At 47.4% G+C, this 14,112-nt stretch overlaps 1 protein-coding gene across 10 annotated transcripts in view; it reads left to right on the top strand.

The window, feature by feature from the left end:
- Positions 1-14,112, top strand: part of FAM81A (family with sequence similarity 81 member A) — a 129,248-nt gene that overhangs the window by 14,183 nt on the left and 100,953 nt on the right. For 6 of the 10 annotated variants that reach the window (XM_064570401.1, XM_054513506.2, XM_064570403.1 and 3 more), the window contains 2 exons: positions 9,296-9,443; positions 12,716-12,892. The exons of 2 other annotated variants lie outside the window; for them this stretch is intronic. The gene's annotated coding sequence lies outside the window, so the exon portion shown is untranslated. Of the gene's footprint in view, positions 1-1,609; positions 4,958-5,882; positions 5,974-9,295; positions 9,444-12,712; positions 12,893-14,112 lie in introns of those variants that run through there. 2 more of the 10 variants (XM_064570404.1, XM_064570405.1) reach the window with 2 other exon arrangements.

Genomic DNA, 14,112 nt, shown 5'->3' with positions numbered 1-14,112 from the left:
GCCAGTAATGGAGTAAGGACCAGACATGAAAATTCCAGAGAGGGGTTTATATACACGCACCTCAATCCTTAGATCAAGCCCCACCTTGCAGAAGAAAATGTTTTAGGGTAGGGTAGTTCGTGAGATGTCACGGAAAGTCCATAACACTTGCCCTTTCTCTGAAGTCTACTTTAAAAAAAAGTCTACGGGCGCCTGGGTGGCTCAGTTGGTTAAGCGACTGCCTTCGGCTCAGGTCATGATCCCAGGGTCCTGGGATCAAGTCCCCCATCAGGCTCCCTGCTCTGCGAGGAGCCTGCTTCTCCTTCTCCCACTCCCCCTGCTTGTGTTCCCTCTCTTGCTGTGTCTCTCTCTGTCAAATAAATAAAATCTTAAAAAAAAAATAAAAATTAAAATTAAAGTCTACTACAAAACAACAACAACAACAACAACAAACCACTTAGAATTAAATACATTACAGGGGCCCCTGGGTGGCTCAGTCCTTTAAGGGTCTGCCTTCAGCTCAGGTCATGATCTCGGGGTCTTGGGATCAAGCCTGCTCAGTGGAGAGTCTGTTTCTCTCTCTGCCCCTCCTCCCCCTGCTCGTGCGCTCTCTTTCTCTCAAATAAGTAAATAAAATCTTTTTTTTTTTTTTTAAGATTTTATTCATTTATTTTGACAGAGAGAGACACAGCGAGAGAGGGAACACAAGCAGGGAGAGTGGGAGAGGGAGAAGCAGGCTCTCCGCCTAGCAGGGAGCCCGATGCGGGGCTCGATCCCAGGACCCTGGGATCATGACCTGAGCCGAAGGCAGACGCTTAACGACTGAGCCACCCAGGCGCCCCCCCCCCTTTTTTTTAAGACTATTTATTTGAGAGAGAGAGAGAGAAACAGCATGAGAGGGGAGAGGGTCAGAGGGAGAAGCAGGCTCCCCGCTGAGCTGAGAGCCTGATGTGGGACTCGATCCCAGGACTCCGGGATCGTGACCTGAGCCTAAGGCAGTCGCTTAACCAACTGAGCCACCCAGGTGCCCAGTAAATAAAATCTTAAAAACAACAACAACAACAGGTAATAACACCCATTCAGTGAGCACCTGCTATTTGCCAAGCATTGTGTTCGGTGCTTTATGTGCATTATCTTGTTTAATCCTCACTATACCCTTGAAAATAACTAATTTTTATCTTCAGTATAAAACTGAGGAATCTGAAACCTAGAGATGTTTAAAAAAACTTGTTTCAAAAGAAAAATAACTTGTTTCAGGTCACATACCTGGTAAGTGGAAAAGCCAAGATGATGGTGGTGACCATGATGGTAAGGGTGGTGATGATGAAGGCAGCTAACATTAGTTGTGAATATATTACGTGCCAGCCAATGCACAGAGTGAGCTATATTCATTAAGTCATTCAGTTATCACAACTGCCTTTTTTTTTTTAAAGATTTTATATATTTATTTAAGAGAGAGAGAGAGCACAAGTTGGGGTAGGGAGGGGGGCAAAGAGAGGAAGAGAGTCCTCGAGCAGACACCCGGCTGAGCAGGGAGCCTGATGCTCAGCTTCAGGTGTTGTTGTTGGTTTTTTTTAATTAATTAATTTATTTGAGAGAGAGTGTGAGTAAGAGAAGAGGCAGAGGGAGAGGGAGAGAATCCCCAAGCAGACTCCCTGTGGAGTGGGGAGCCCAACACAGGGCTCCATCCCAGGACCTTGAGCCGAAATCAAAAGTTGGTCATTCAACCCACTGAGCCACCCAGGTACCTCTCAACTGCCTCTTCTGATTGGTATTCTCACCAACTCCATTTCTTTTTTTTTTTTTTTAAGATTTTATTTATTTGAGAGAGAGAGAATGAGAGAGAACACATGAGAGGGGATAGGGTCAGAGGGCAAAGCAGACTCCCCGCCGAGCAGGGAGCCCGATGCGGGACTCGATCCAGGGACTCCAGGATCACGACCTGAGCCGAAGGCAGTCTCCCAACCAACTGAGCCACCCAGGCGCCCTCACCAACTCCATTATAAAGATGAGGAAACTCATTCACTCTTGGTCTGCTGGTTCCAAAACACTGACTCTACTAGTAGCCATTGCTGCTTTTGATCTTGCCTCTCCACCCACTAGGGCCTGACATTCCACTCCCACTCCTCCTATTGCATGTTGCTGAATGCATTTGAGATCCAGCTGCTTCCTAAAACGTTAACCTTGGAGCTGGCCTATCGATTCTTGGAAGACGATACATGGCAAAGCCTTAGCAGGCAGGTGTCTGGTCGACCAGTGCACTTACCTTAAATCTGGCACATTTTGTGTTTTCAGGCCTTGAAAATACACTTCTTACAAGTTTCATGCTAATTACCCTCAAGAGCTGACACATAGCCAGAAAAACAGCCTCAGCAAAAACTTTCTCAATCTTACCACCAGGAAGCACTTGTATTTTGCTGACCACAATCTTAGAGAAACTTCCAGCCGGTCACATGAGCAAGTCTGCTCTCACACCAATATGGCAAATCTGGTTTCTGTCCAATCGTGCTGATGCCACAGATCCTTTTTTGAGACCGTGCCTGCCCCATTGCCTCAGGTGCAAGTTCAAGGTTGGAGAGACAAGCGGAGGGATGAGCACAAAACTTTCACCTTCCCACTTTCTCCTTATCAGCCTATGCAATGTAATTTCCCTCAAAGAAAGGGAATAAAACTCCCAACATCTCAGAAGCCCATTGTCTTCTCTTAACTTCTCTTAGAGAAACATTTCTCTCACCTCATTCTTGTCTCTGTCTTCGGAAGGTAGTTCTGCTTGGCTGAGGCTGTCTTGTGGATTCACTGCCCAGGCCCCCTCTCCCTCTGCATCCAGAGTCTGCACATTAGAAGGCAGGGGAGGGGAGGCTGAGTATAGTAGTTAAGGGTGCAGACTCAGGCTGCCTGGGATCAAACCCAGCTCTGACACGTTTGCATTTAAACTTTGGCGCTCAGCCCCCTCTCTGCCTTGACTTCCTCATCTGTAAAATGGGGGACGATAACGGCCTTCTGCCTTACAGTGCTGAAGATCAAGTGAGGTAATGTATATCAAGCATACAGCACTGGTCAATGGGCACTAGCCATTATCATCTAGTGGGCATGAGAGCAGGGACCCCCCCCCCTTTTTTTTTTATCACATTGTATCCCTAGTAGCTACCATAATGCTTGGCACATGGTAAGCACCCATCCTGAAATATTTGATCGACATTAAGCGACTGTGTGAGGACCTTGAGTGACATGAGTCCTTGCTGGGATCCTCCTTCCCTGCCTGGAGTCTGTGTTGAAAGGAGAGCCCTACCACGTTGGTCACAGTGTGATTCCTGGAGCCAGGTGGGTAGAAGGGTGTCGATCTGAGTAATATGTGCACCATCAGTGGCAAGAGGAAGGGAAGCCTTTGTGTAACATAAGGGAGAGAAGTCATTTCATTGGGGCTCCCGCAGCATTGTTATTTTGACTTTCATTTATTTACACGGATTCTCTGATGACTGCACATGAATAGATACTGCCAAGTCAGAGTCTCTGACCTCTGTGGTGGAGGCTAACTTGCACAAACCCTCGTGGACGTACCCTGGGGAATGAGACTACTTTGCGGAATCCTTTGGCAGCAGCTCTGGACAAAGGATTCTTTCTTGTTCCAAGCTGTGGCATGTGACTGTGGGTTCGGAGCTGGAAAGGGAGAATCAGATGAAATAGTACATGGTGAATGAACCAGTCATTTTAATTATTAAACATTGTTTATTGCAGCTTTTGTTGGTTTAAGACCATGAAAGTCCAAAAACCCAGCATGATTGGGACCTTAACTCTGTATGATTCTCAGACTTGTCCAGACATTTGGACAGTATTCTACGGATAATGTGTAATTATTTTCCTTTCAGACTTCTGAGGTATCGTCCGGGTTTTGTGCTTCTATCTATCTCTTGGCCACTCTTGCTTTTGCTTAGACTTTGAAGCCTTTGTCAATTACAGGTGAGCCAGTGAAAGCAGAAACCGTTGGTGTAAAGGCATAAAACCCCATCACACAGTGTTTGGCCTCCGAAAGGCTCTGAGGGAAGAAAGGTGAATTGATCAGCACAGACTCCCTGCTGGAGTCTGTTAAAGAGGGTATCGCCGAAACTCATGAATGCTGCTACAAATGAGCTGATGTGCCCGGATACACTCACTCCTCGGATCCTACTGAAATCCACCCTGACAATCTGTTTCTGCAGCTGGCGATGGCGACATAAATGCTGGCTATCAGGCTTTTCCAGATTGCTTTCAATACTCCAAATGCCAAACCGTCAGAGTTTTAAAAATTACTTACGATTCGCCAAATACCACACCATCAGGGCATGGAGACTAGGAGAATGCCAGTTATAAGATATTTTTGCATGTGCTTTTTTTTTTTTTTGCCTTGTGGTTTTCGGTGGGTATACTGGTGGTCTTATTTGTGTGTGTGAGAGAGAGAAATTGTGCTAGAGGAGAAGTGGACACAGCCTTAACCATGGCATCACCTAGAGGCTCGAAACCCTGAGACTGTAAGGTTGTGTTTGGAGTGGTTCCACAGCATCACCTTTGGGTAGCGGGCCAGCTTTCCAGTTACACTGGTAGTTGTGTGGGTGATTGGTGGGGGCAACTTCGGAGCCCTCGCTTAAGAAAAGTATAAACCCTGGCAGGACAGATTTTGTTTCACTCAGATATGTAACTACAATGATAATGCAGGCTGTGTTTTCATAGGAATAAACACTGGATAAATTAGGATTCGATTTGGCTGTGTGAGACCCAAACCCCAGCATACCAGTACCTTGCACAAGATGGAGGTGTATTTCTCTCTTACATAAACAAAAGGAGGACGTGGGCAGTGCAGAATGTATAGTAGCTCCATGAGGTCATTGGGAATCTCTTTCCGGTTCAAGGCTCTACCATCCCCAAGGTTGGCCTGTGTCTTCATGGTTCAAGTTGGTGGCTAGAGAGTCAGCCGTCATATTGAAATGGAGGAAGGAGAAGAAAGGTATGTCCTCCCCTCAGAAGAGCACATCACAGAAGTTGCAAACATTTCCATTTTCATATCATGGCCAGACCTTAGCCAGACAGCCATGCCTAACTGCAAAAGATGCTGGGAAATGTAGTCTTTGTTGCAAGCACCATAAGCTCAGCTAAAAATTAGGGGTTCTGGTACCAAGAAAGAAAGGAGAGAATGGGTGTTGGGTGCCTGCCACAGACACTGAACCCAGCCAAGAACATCAGAGAAGGCCTCCTGAAGGAAGTGATGTCTGAGCTCAGAATGAAATATTAGGAACCTGTCCGGATGAAAGGGGTGTAGGAGAGGAGGAAGGAAAGAGTACTTCAAGGGAGGGGGCAGCACATGTGAGGCCATAAGGGAGAGGAAGCAGACGTGTTGGAGGAATTGACAGGTGCCCGTCTGGCTGAATTATAGAGTGGGGGCAGGAGGATTCCCTCCCTAGACAGGGCTCAGGCCAGTTCTCAATGTCCAGTGATGTTCTCGGGGGCCTGGCGCTCTTTCTCCCTTGTCTCTTGTTTTATCCGATTCTCCAAGTTTAAAGTGAGTGGCCATTCCCTCCAGGAATGGGAAGAACAGGTAGAACAGCCATATCCTTGTTAAGAAGGCTCCCTACTTTTTTCTTAGAATAGGAGAATGGACATTTTGTTTTGTTTTGTTTTCAACCAGAAGGAAAAACAAAGCATCTGCAGTGGACTTTTTGGAGAGGGTCCAGGGTGGGTAGGGGGTGGAGGGAGAGCATCACCATCTCCCCCCTGTACCTGGGAGATACCCTCTTTCCATTACTATGGCGACCTTTATAGGTGGGAATCTGTGAACTGGGAGACTGGGGGTCACCTGGAGATGCAAAGGCACCTCCAAGTCAACTTGGCCAAGACTGACTCATGCTCTTACCTACAATGCATTCCTCTTCCAGTGTTCCCTGTCTCCTGAATGCACCGCCACCCCTCCCAATGCTCGAATGAGAAGACCAAGGGCTTGCTGAGCATCTCCCACTCCCTCGTGAGGTACCCCTCATACCTCTAGTGATTGTACCTCCTCGGTAGCTCTCACATCTGCCTCCTCTGTGCCATCTCCACGGTCCCCAAGCTACTACTGTCTCTCCTGTCTCAAGGCAGTGGTTGTCAGTCCAGCTGCCTTGCACCCACTCAGACCCCTCCACTGGTCTGATCATGCCACAGCCTCTTTTCCCAGCACCAGATGATTGTGATCCCCCTCCCTCAGCACTTACAACCCCATAGGGACTTTCTTTCTGTGCTAGTACAGTCCTGAGCTGTTAGGTCCATACTTCTGCTTCATCAGGCGTCATTCTGCCTCCAATCCAGCCACTCTGGGCAACTTTCAGCTCCGCCAACACTCTGCACTCCCTTGACTCAGGGCTCTCCTCTAGGCTGCAATGCTCCTCGCTTCTCCCCGTGAGTGCTGGTCATCTTTCTGCTCTCAGCTCCCACCGCTGTCCGGGGGAGGTTGTTCGGAGACTCTCAGCCGGCTAGGAATCCTCCTCGCACACGTTTCCTGTGGTTCTTTCCTTTAGTGCACATGCTGCCTTGCAAATTCACGGTCGCTGATTAACGTCTCCCTGGCTGGGTCACCCATGGGGTCCACAGGTTCCCCGTGCTCTGTAGAGAACCAGAAGCACAAGCATACTCTCAGGACAAGGAGAGCAGGACTCATTACTGTGCTCGGTGCTACTGGTCAAGTATAATGTGATCAAGTATCCGGTTCCTTTTATTACAAAACCCTAAAATCGGGGTTTTCCTTTTTCCTTAAGGAGTTTCTTATGTCATGATTTGTATCCATAATGAAAAATGGAAATACTTGGGAGGCACTAGTGAGAATTGAATATTTGAAAGACAGAGATGGACCTCAAAAACCTAAAGAAGTCTGCTGCTTTTAAGAAAGACACATCTCTGGGGCGCCTGGGTGGCTCAGTCGTTAAGCGTCTGCCTTCGGCTCAGGTCATGATCCCAGGGTCCTGGGATCGAGCCCCGCATTGGGCTCCCTGCTCAGCGGGAAGCCTGCTTCTCCCTCTCCCACTCCCCCTGCTTCTGTTCCCTCTCTCACTGTCAATCTCTCTGTCAAATAAATAAATAAAATCTTCAAAAAAAAAAAAAAAAAAGACACGTCTCCACCCCTAATTCTAGCCACACAACGAAGGCTTCTGTGCTGGGTCTCGTGGGCCAATGGAGCACTATTCTCAGGGGTGGGTCCAGGTATCAGGGCCCCATGTTCCTCTGGCAGGTCTCTGGCCTCCAGTTTTGTCTTTAAGGTCTGTGATGTCAAATGTAACAAAGGAATTTTAGTCAGTGCTCCAGCTACACTGGTTTCTTTCTGCTCCTTGAACATGCAGATCTCACACCTAGCACAGGGCCTTTGCACATTCTCTTCCCTCTGCCAGGAATGCCCTCTTCTAGACCTTTGCTTCTTTTTTTTTTTTTTTAAGATTTTATTTATTTGACAGAGAGAGACACAGCGAGAGAGGGGAACACAAGCAGGGGGAGTGGGAGAGGGAGAAACAGGCTCCTGGCTGAGCAGGGAGCCCGATGCGGGGCTCGATCCCAGGATCTCGGGATCATGACCTGAGCTGAAGGCAGATGCTTAATGACTGAGCCACCCAGGCACCCCTAGACCTTTGCTTCTTTTGATCCCTCAAGACTTTGCAAAATTGTCACTTCCTCAGAGAGGTCTTCCCTGACCACCCAATCTAAATGAGCCGCCCTGCCTCCTGCATACCCTGCCCTCATTAATTTAGAGATAGATTCATTTCCTTCCTTGCTCATTGTCTGTGTCTCCCACTAGAATATAAGCTCTCTGAGGGCAAAGAGCTTGTCTAGAACAGCCTTGCAATATGGCAGGAGTTCCATAGATGTATGTTGGATGAATGAATGAGTAGGTCAGCCTGCCAAGGACAGGGTGGAAATGGCGTTTGTGAGGGTGTGAAGTATGCAACTGTATGCCTCTTTCCTCCTAGGATGACTGCTACTTCATTCTGTCCATCCCTGGTTTCTAAAAAGTTCAGAATAAAGTGTCTTCCACACACAAGGAGAGAAGAAGCCCTCTCAAGGGGTCTTGGGACCAGCCCCTTCCTCCCGCATGACCTCTTTCCAGAGGAAATTCCAGTTATCCCATTTTGCTCCCATAGTCAGACTTTACTTTTCTGGGCTCATCTGGACATCTCTCAGAAGACAGGAACCTGTGTACACATCTAGTTACCCAGATCATATCTACCTTAGAGCATCTCCTAGGGCAGCCAGCCTGGGATAGTCGCCAAGGGGCCCCTGGAGCACCTGCAGCCACCTGCTCCTCTCATGTGCTTGGTAACAAATTTCACTCCTTAGATTCTCACAAACTTGACCCATGGGGAGGTAAAAGTCAATGTCCAGAGACCCCTGGAAAGGGAGGGTAGAACTGTGGAACCACTGGACACAGGGATATTCGTGAGCCTGAGAGGTGGGAAACAATGCTACAGCATGTTTATCTTCACTGAAAAATTGAGAATGAACTTTCCAAGTCAAGAATGATCAACGCTCACATCTCCCTGCAGGGCATCCCCACATTCCTAGCTCAAGGATAAAGTATAGTACCTGAAGAAGCATGGCTTTGTACCAGTTATCTCATTGAACTGGCATTCTGCTTTAGAGATAGGCGTTATCATCTCCCACTTGATAAAGGGGGTGAGGAATGCGAAGTGAATTTCTCCAATTCACATCGTTTGCAAGTGGTCAGGGCTATAATGTAGGTACTAACCACTATGTTGTTTGGCACACCAGTTTATTTTTTTAATTTTTTTAAAAAGATTTTATTTATTTGACAGAGACACAGGGAGAGAGGGAACACAAGCAGGGGGAGTGGGAGGGGAAAACAGGCTTCCCACGGAGCAGGGAGCCCAATGCGGAGCTGGATCCCAGGACCCTGGGATCTTGACCTGAGCAGAAGGCAGATGCTTAACAACTGAGCCACCCAGGTGCCCCTGGCACACCAATTTAAACCAATCACCTACACTACCTTTTTTTTTTTTTCCAAAAACAGCCTTATTGAGGCATAATTTACATACGGTAAAACCCGCTGACGCTAAGTAGGTAATGCAGTGATTTTAGTACACTTGTAGAGTTGGGTAACTATCACCACAATCCAGTTTTAGAACCTTTCCACTACCCCAAAATGTTTCCTCATGCCCATTTGCAGTTAATCCCCACTCCTACCCTCAGTCCTAGGCAACTGCTGATCTATTTTCTGCCTCTATAAATGAAAGCATCCTGCATTATCTTTCCTCTTGTGAAAAGTTGCATTTTGTTTTGTGAAGACTTTAGCTCAGTCCTCAACATTCAGTTCCCAGGTTCTGGAGAACAGAAGACTGAAGTTATACCTCCACTTCTGCAAGAGGCCTGGAGGGAAATTTGTTTGTTTGTGAGTTCACCATTCCCGGCTTCTGAGGACACAGACCTGGGCATGGCCAGTCTGGAAGTGAAGAATCAAGGTCAGGGATTTTTCTGTTCTTTTACTTCTTAAAACGTGAAATATTTCATCTTAATTCATGGGCTTCTAGTCCAAATAGTTGCAGGAAGGACTCCATTTTTCTTTTCTTTTTTTTTTTTTTTAGATTTGTTTATTTATTTGAGAGAGCGAGAGAGCGAGCGAGCATGAGAATGAGCAGGGGGCGGGGGTAGAGGGAGAGAAAGAATCCTCAAGCAGACTCCCACTGAGCCCAGAGCCCGTTGCAGGGCTCCATCCCAAGACCCTGAGATCATGACGTGAGCTGAAATCAAGAGTCGGCTGCTTAACCAACTGTGCCAGTCAGGCTTCCCAGAAGGACTTTAATTTAATTAATTAATTAATTAATTAATTTTCATCCTTGTGACTTATTGGAATGGTTCCATTTTAAGAAAAATACAGAGAACAAAATAAAGCCCTACAAATCTAATTGAAAAAATGTAATCCAAAGGGCCAACCTAAAGCCCCATCAGCCTACTCCTATCCAGTGAGGAAGGTCCTCCCTGAAACGGGAAGTGAGGAAGACAATAGCAAAAGGGTCAACTCCTTTTCACTCCTGCCCTCAAATACCGCCCATTATGGCCGTTCAAGGCTTGGAACTCTCACTTCGGCCCCGGACCTGGGAACAGTGAGTTGATGCTCCTGCCCCTGGCCTCTCCATGACCGCTGAGACACCTTTCTCCGCGACGTAGGCTAAAGTTACCTCCCCGAGGTAAAGAGACAAACGAGGGAGCTGAACCCCATCTTTCCTCCCGACCATCACTCCTGTTCCTCTGAGTGAAATCCCACCCAGAGAGATAACAAAGCCTCTATTTCATGACCATGTGGTCCATTCCAGCCCCCTCACACTTCTTTCTCTTCTTACCCGGATTAAATTATCCCCGCAGGTGGAAAGGCTCAGGTAGAGGCCCCAGGGCAAGGTGAGGCTCTCCCACAGGTCAGATCTCGCTCAGGGGCTGTCTTCACCAAGGGAAATCTGAAAACAAGCCAGTTTGGGGGCACCTGGCGGGCTCCGTGCCTAATGCTTACTCTTGATCTTGGGGTTGTGAGTTCGAGCCCCACGCTGGGGGGAGAGTTTACTTAAAAAATTAAATAAATAATGAGTTAGTGTTTAAAAAAAAAAAGAATGAGTCAGTTTTAAGTTTTACTCACAAATTCCTCTGGTGCAAAGGCTGGGGGGAGGGGGAGACACAGACTAGAAGCCTAACAACAGCAGCAATAACAATAATCATAACTCACGTTTATTAAGCATGAGCTATATGCCATGCTCTGTGTGCTTTATCTGTTTTTTTTTTCTCATATAATGCTCAAAATAACTCTGTAAGATTTTTTTTTTTAAAGATTTTATTTAGTCATTTGACAGAGAGAGACACAGCGAGAGAGGGAACACAGCAGGGGGGGTGGGAGAGGGAGAAGCAGGCTTCCTGCCGAGCAGGGAGCCCGATGCGGGTCTCGATCCCAGGACCCTGGGATCACGACCTGAGCCGAAGGCAGACGCTTAACAACTGAGCCACCCAGGCACCCCAATAACTCTATAAGATTAACAGTATTATTAGCCTCATTTTACAGGAATCTATTTTATTAGCTTATTTATGAGTTTATTATTAGTACAGATATTATTAGCAGAGGAATTACACAGAATTATTTTCATTATTAAATTGGTAATGCAGGCTTTTTATTGTAATTGTTTTATTAGCACAGATATTATCCACGTGTAGAAACTATTAGTAAAGAAAATAGTATCAGTACCACTATTACATGCAGAAATTATTTCTGCAGCACAGAAATTAGTACGAAAGTAGTATCATAATATTATAGTTAGAAATTATTAGTACAGAAATTAGTATCAGGACAATTATTGTAGTACGGAAATTAATTATTATTATGGTTCAGAAACTACGAGTACAGTGGAGGGTGCCTGGGTGGCTCAGTGGGTTAAGCGTCTGCCTTCGGCTCAGGTCAGGATCCCAGGGTCCTAGGATCAAGTACCGCATCGGGCTCCCTGCTGGGTGGGGAGCCTCCCTCTCCCTCTCCCTCTGCGCTCCCCCTGCTTGTGCTCGCTCTCTGTATCAAATAAAGAAAATCTTAAAAAAAAATTACGAGTACAAACATGATACCCATACTATTATTATGCTATAGAGATCATTAGTATGGAAAATAGCATCAGTAATATTACTATTGGTCCCATTGTTCAGAAATGAGGTTAGGCAGAAAGAGGTTAGGCAAACTTCCCTAAGCTGACCTAGTTAGCAGTTGGCCTAGTTGAGTTCACTCAGTTCTTAACCTTGAGATCCTCACTCTACCCACCTCAGCTTCCCCCCAGGGCAGCAGGGAGGGTGAGGAGGAACCGGGAGAAACAATCAAAGTGGCCAGAGAAGAAAGAGCTCCAGGCACATTCTTGTGACTGGAAGTAGCAGGGAAATGGGTAACTAATTCACCTGGAAAATGGTCCCATATCCTGTGTTCAGAGGAAAGAAATAAATTTAAAACCTAGGAGTGAGTGGGGCGCCTGGGTGGCTCAGTCGTTAAGCGCCTGCCTTCGGCTCAGGTTCAGATCCCAGCGTTGTGGGATCGAGCCCCGCATCGAGCCCCGCATCGAGCCCCGCATCGAGCCCCGCATCGAGCCCCGCATCGGGCTCCCCGCTCAGCGGGAGGCCTGCCTCTCCCTCTTCCACTCCCCCTGCTTGTGTTCCTCTCTCACTGTGTCTCTCTCTGTCAAATAAATAAATAAAATCTTTTAAAAAACCCAAAACCTAGGAGTGAGGGGCCCCTGGCTGGCTCAGTTGGTAGAGCAGGCAACTCTTGATCTCAGTGTTGGGAGTTCAAGCCCCACCTTAAGGGGGGGTGGGCAATGCTGCATTTAAACTCAAGCAACAGATATTTCTTGAGTGTGGATGTTACACTTCATTTTATTTTACAATGATATTTTACAGCATATTCATACAAATATTTATATTCAATTCATACATATTCATTTTGCTTTTGACAGTTATGTGAATTATATTAGCTTTACAGTTACTTTATTCTTGGGTTTTGCTGAATGAATGAACTCAGATCTCAGTCCACCCAGGTCAGGGAGGAGTGTGGACAGAGCACAGGCTGAGATTTGCTTTGGGCACAGTCGCTGGGACTGCAGGGAGGTTCTTTCCATGTGAGGCTGTGGGGTGCCCAGAGCTGGATTCCAAGAACTGGAAGGAGAAACAGGATGGACCTCGATTCACAACAGCAACAAAGTGTCACGTGTGCATCTTCCAGCAGAGACCAGTGGGGTTCCCACCAAAAAAAGTATGCAAACAATTCAGCTGGGAGCACAACCGCAGAAGATTACTCAGAGTATTAATTAGAGTTTCTACAGCTGTCCTCAAACTCAACAGACTCAACACAACTGCACCACTTCGGAGGAGGACTTCAACTACGCCATGTTGGCCTCACGAGGTACTAATTGATGGGCGTTCTTTCCTGCTTACCTTTTTTTTAAAAAGTAGCTCCAGGCCCAACGTGGGGCTTGAACTCACGATCCCAAGATCAAGCAGCTCAGGCTCCACTGCCTCAGCCAGCCAGGAGCCCTTTCTAGCTTCTCTCTTAACTCAGGCAAAAGACCCCTCAGGCAAAGCATCCCTTGAGGGGAACCAAAACTACCCCCTCGAGCCGATAGGACTGCCCTGAGCCAGCCTGTGATTGACCCCGAGATGAGGCTCCACCTGACCTGTACTGCCCACTGCACGTACCCACCAGCCTCTGTCCCACTCTCTCCTTACATAAGCCTGCAAGTGTCTTCGGAACTTTGAAGGTCTTCGAGATGCTAGTCCGCTGTCCTCCTGGTGCTGGCCTCGGTGAAATAAATTCCTTTCTGGTTTCGCCACCGCTCATCTCTCTGCCTCTGGATTTTGTCGCATCTGCTTGGGACCCCCGGAGCCAGGTGCTCTTGTGCTACAATTTTGCCTTCAGCACAGGGGACAGACACGGTGGAGCTCAAGTTGCTCCCCTCTATCCCTCACAGAGGGGAGATCACCTCCCCCCCACCAGAGGAATACAGTGCTTTGTGTTTTTCCTAGGTGAAAGGGAAGCTGTTTCTTCCAGTCTGAATTCAGGTTCCCATCCCTGAGGCTGGTTCCCAGAACAATCAAGAGACAGTTCCAAAGACACAGTGTTAAGGGCTACCCTTCCCTGAACTTTCTCTGCTGCCACCTGCCCCACAGTGGCCCGGCAGGGGGGTCTCTGGGCATCCAAGGGGTGCCCTCAGCAGAATCACCTGGGGCCTTTCTGTACTTTCCTCTGTTGGCATTAAAATTAGCCTTGAACCTGTTGATAAGGTCCTTCCCTGAGCCCTTTGCAGAGAGAAAAACCAATCAAAAATTTAAAAGTGAGAAAAACCAACTAAACACGCTTACCCTGTGTTTAAACCATATTACCTTGGGTCAGGTCAGACTCAAACCAAGAGAGAGCAACCGGAAAGAGTGTCACACCCACAGCTCTCCAGGGAGAAACAGCCCGCCTCCCAGGGCCACTCAGGGGAAGCACCGGGGTCAGTCACGAGGCAGAGAGAGAAAGGGGAACGTAGGCAGGCACCTTGTTGTGGTTTCCGCCGGAAGGGACAGGTGAGGTAGGCTAAGAAGTTTAGGATTAGTTAATTTGGATAATGTCAGGTGGCCCGG

Source organism: Mirounga angustirostris, unplaced genomic scaffold, assembly GCF_029215605.1.
Source record: "Mirounga angustirostris isolate CCGP_5_RB_7025 unplaced genomic scaffold, mMirAng1.0.hap1 SCAF_9, whole genome shotgun sequence".
Lineage (NCBI taxonomy): Eukaryota > Metazoa > Chordata > Mammalia > Carnivora > Phocidae > Mirounga > Mirounga angustirostris.
Note: the sequence above shows the minus strand (reverse complement) of the source record. Positions and strands in the feature narration are given on the sequence as shown.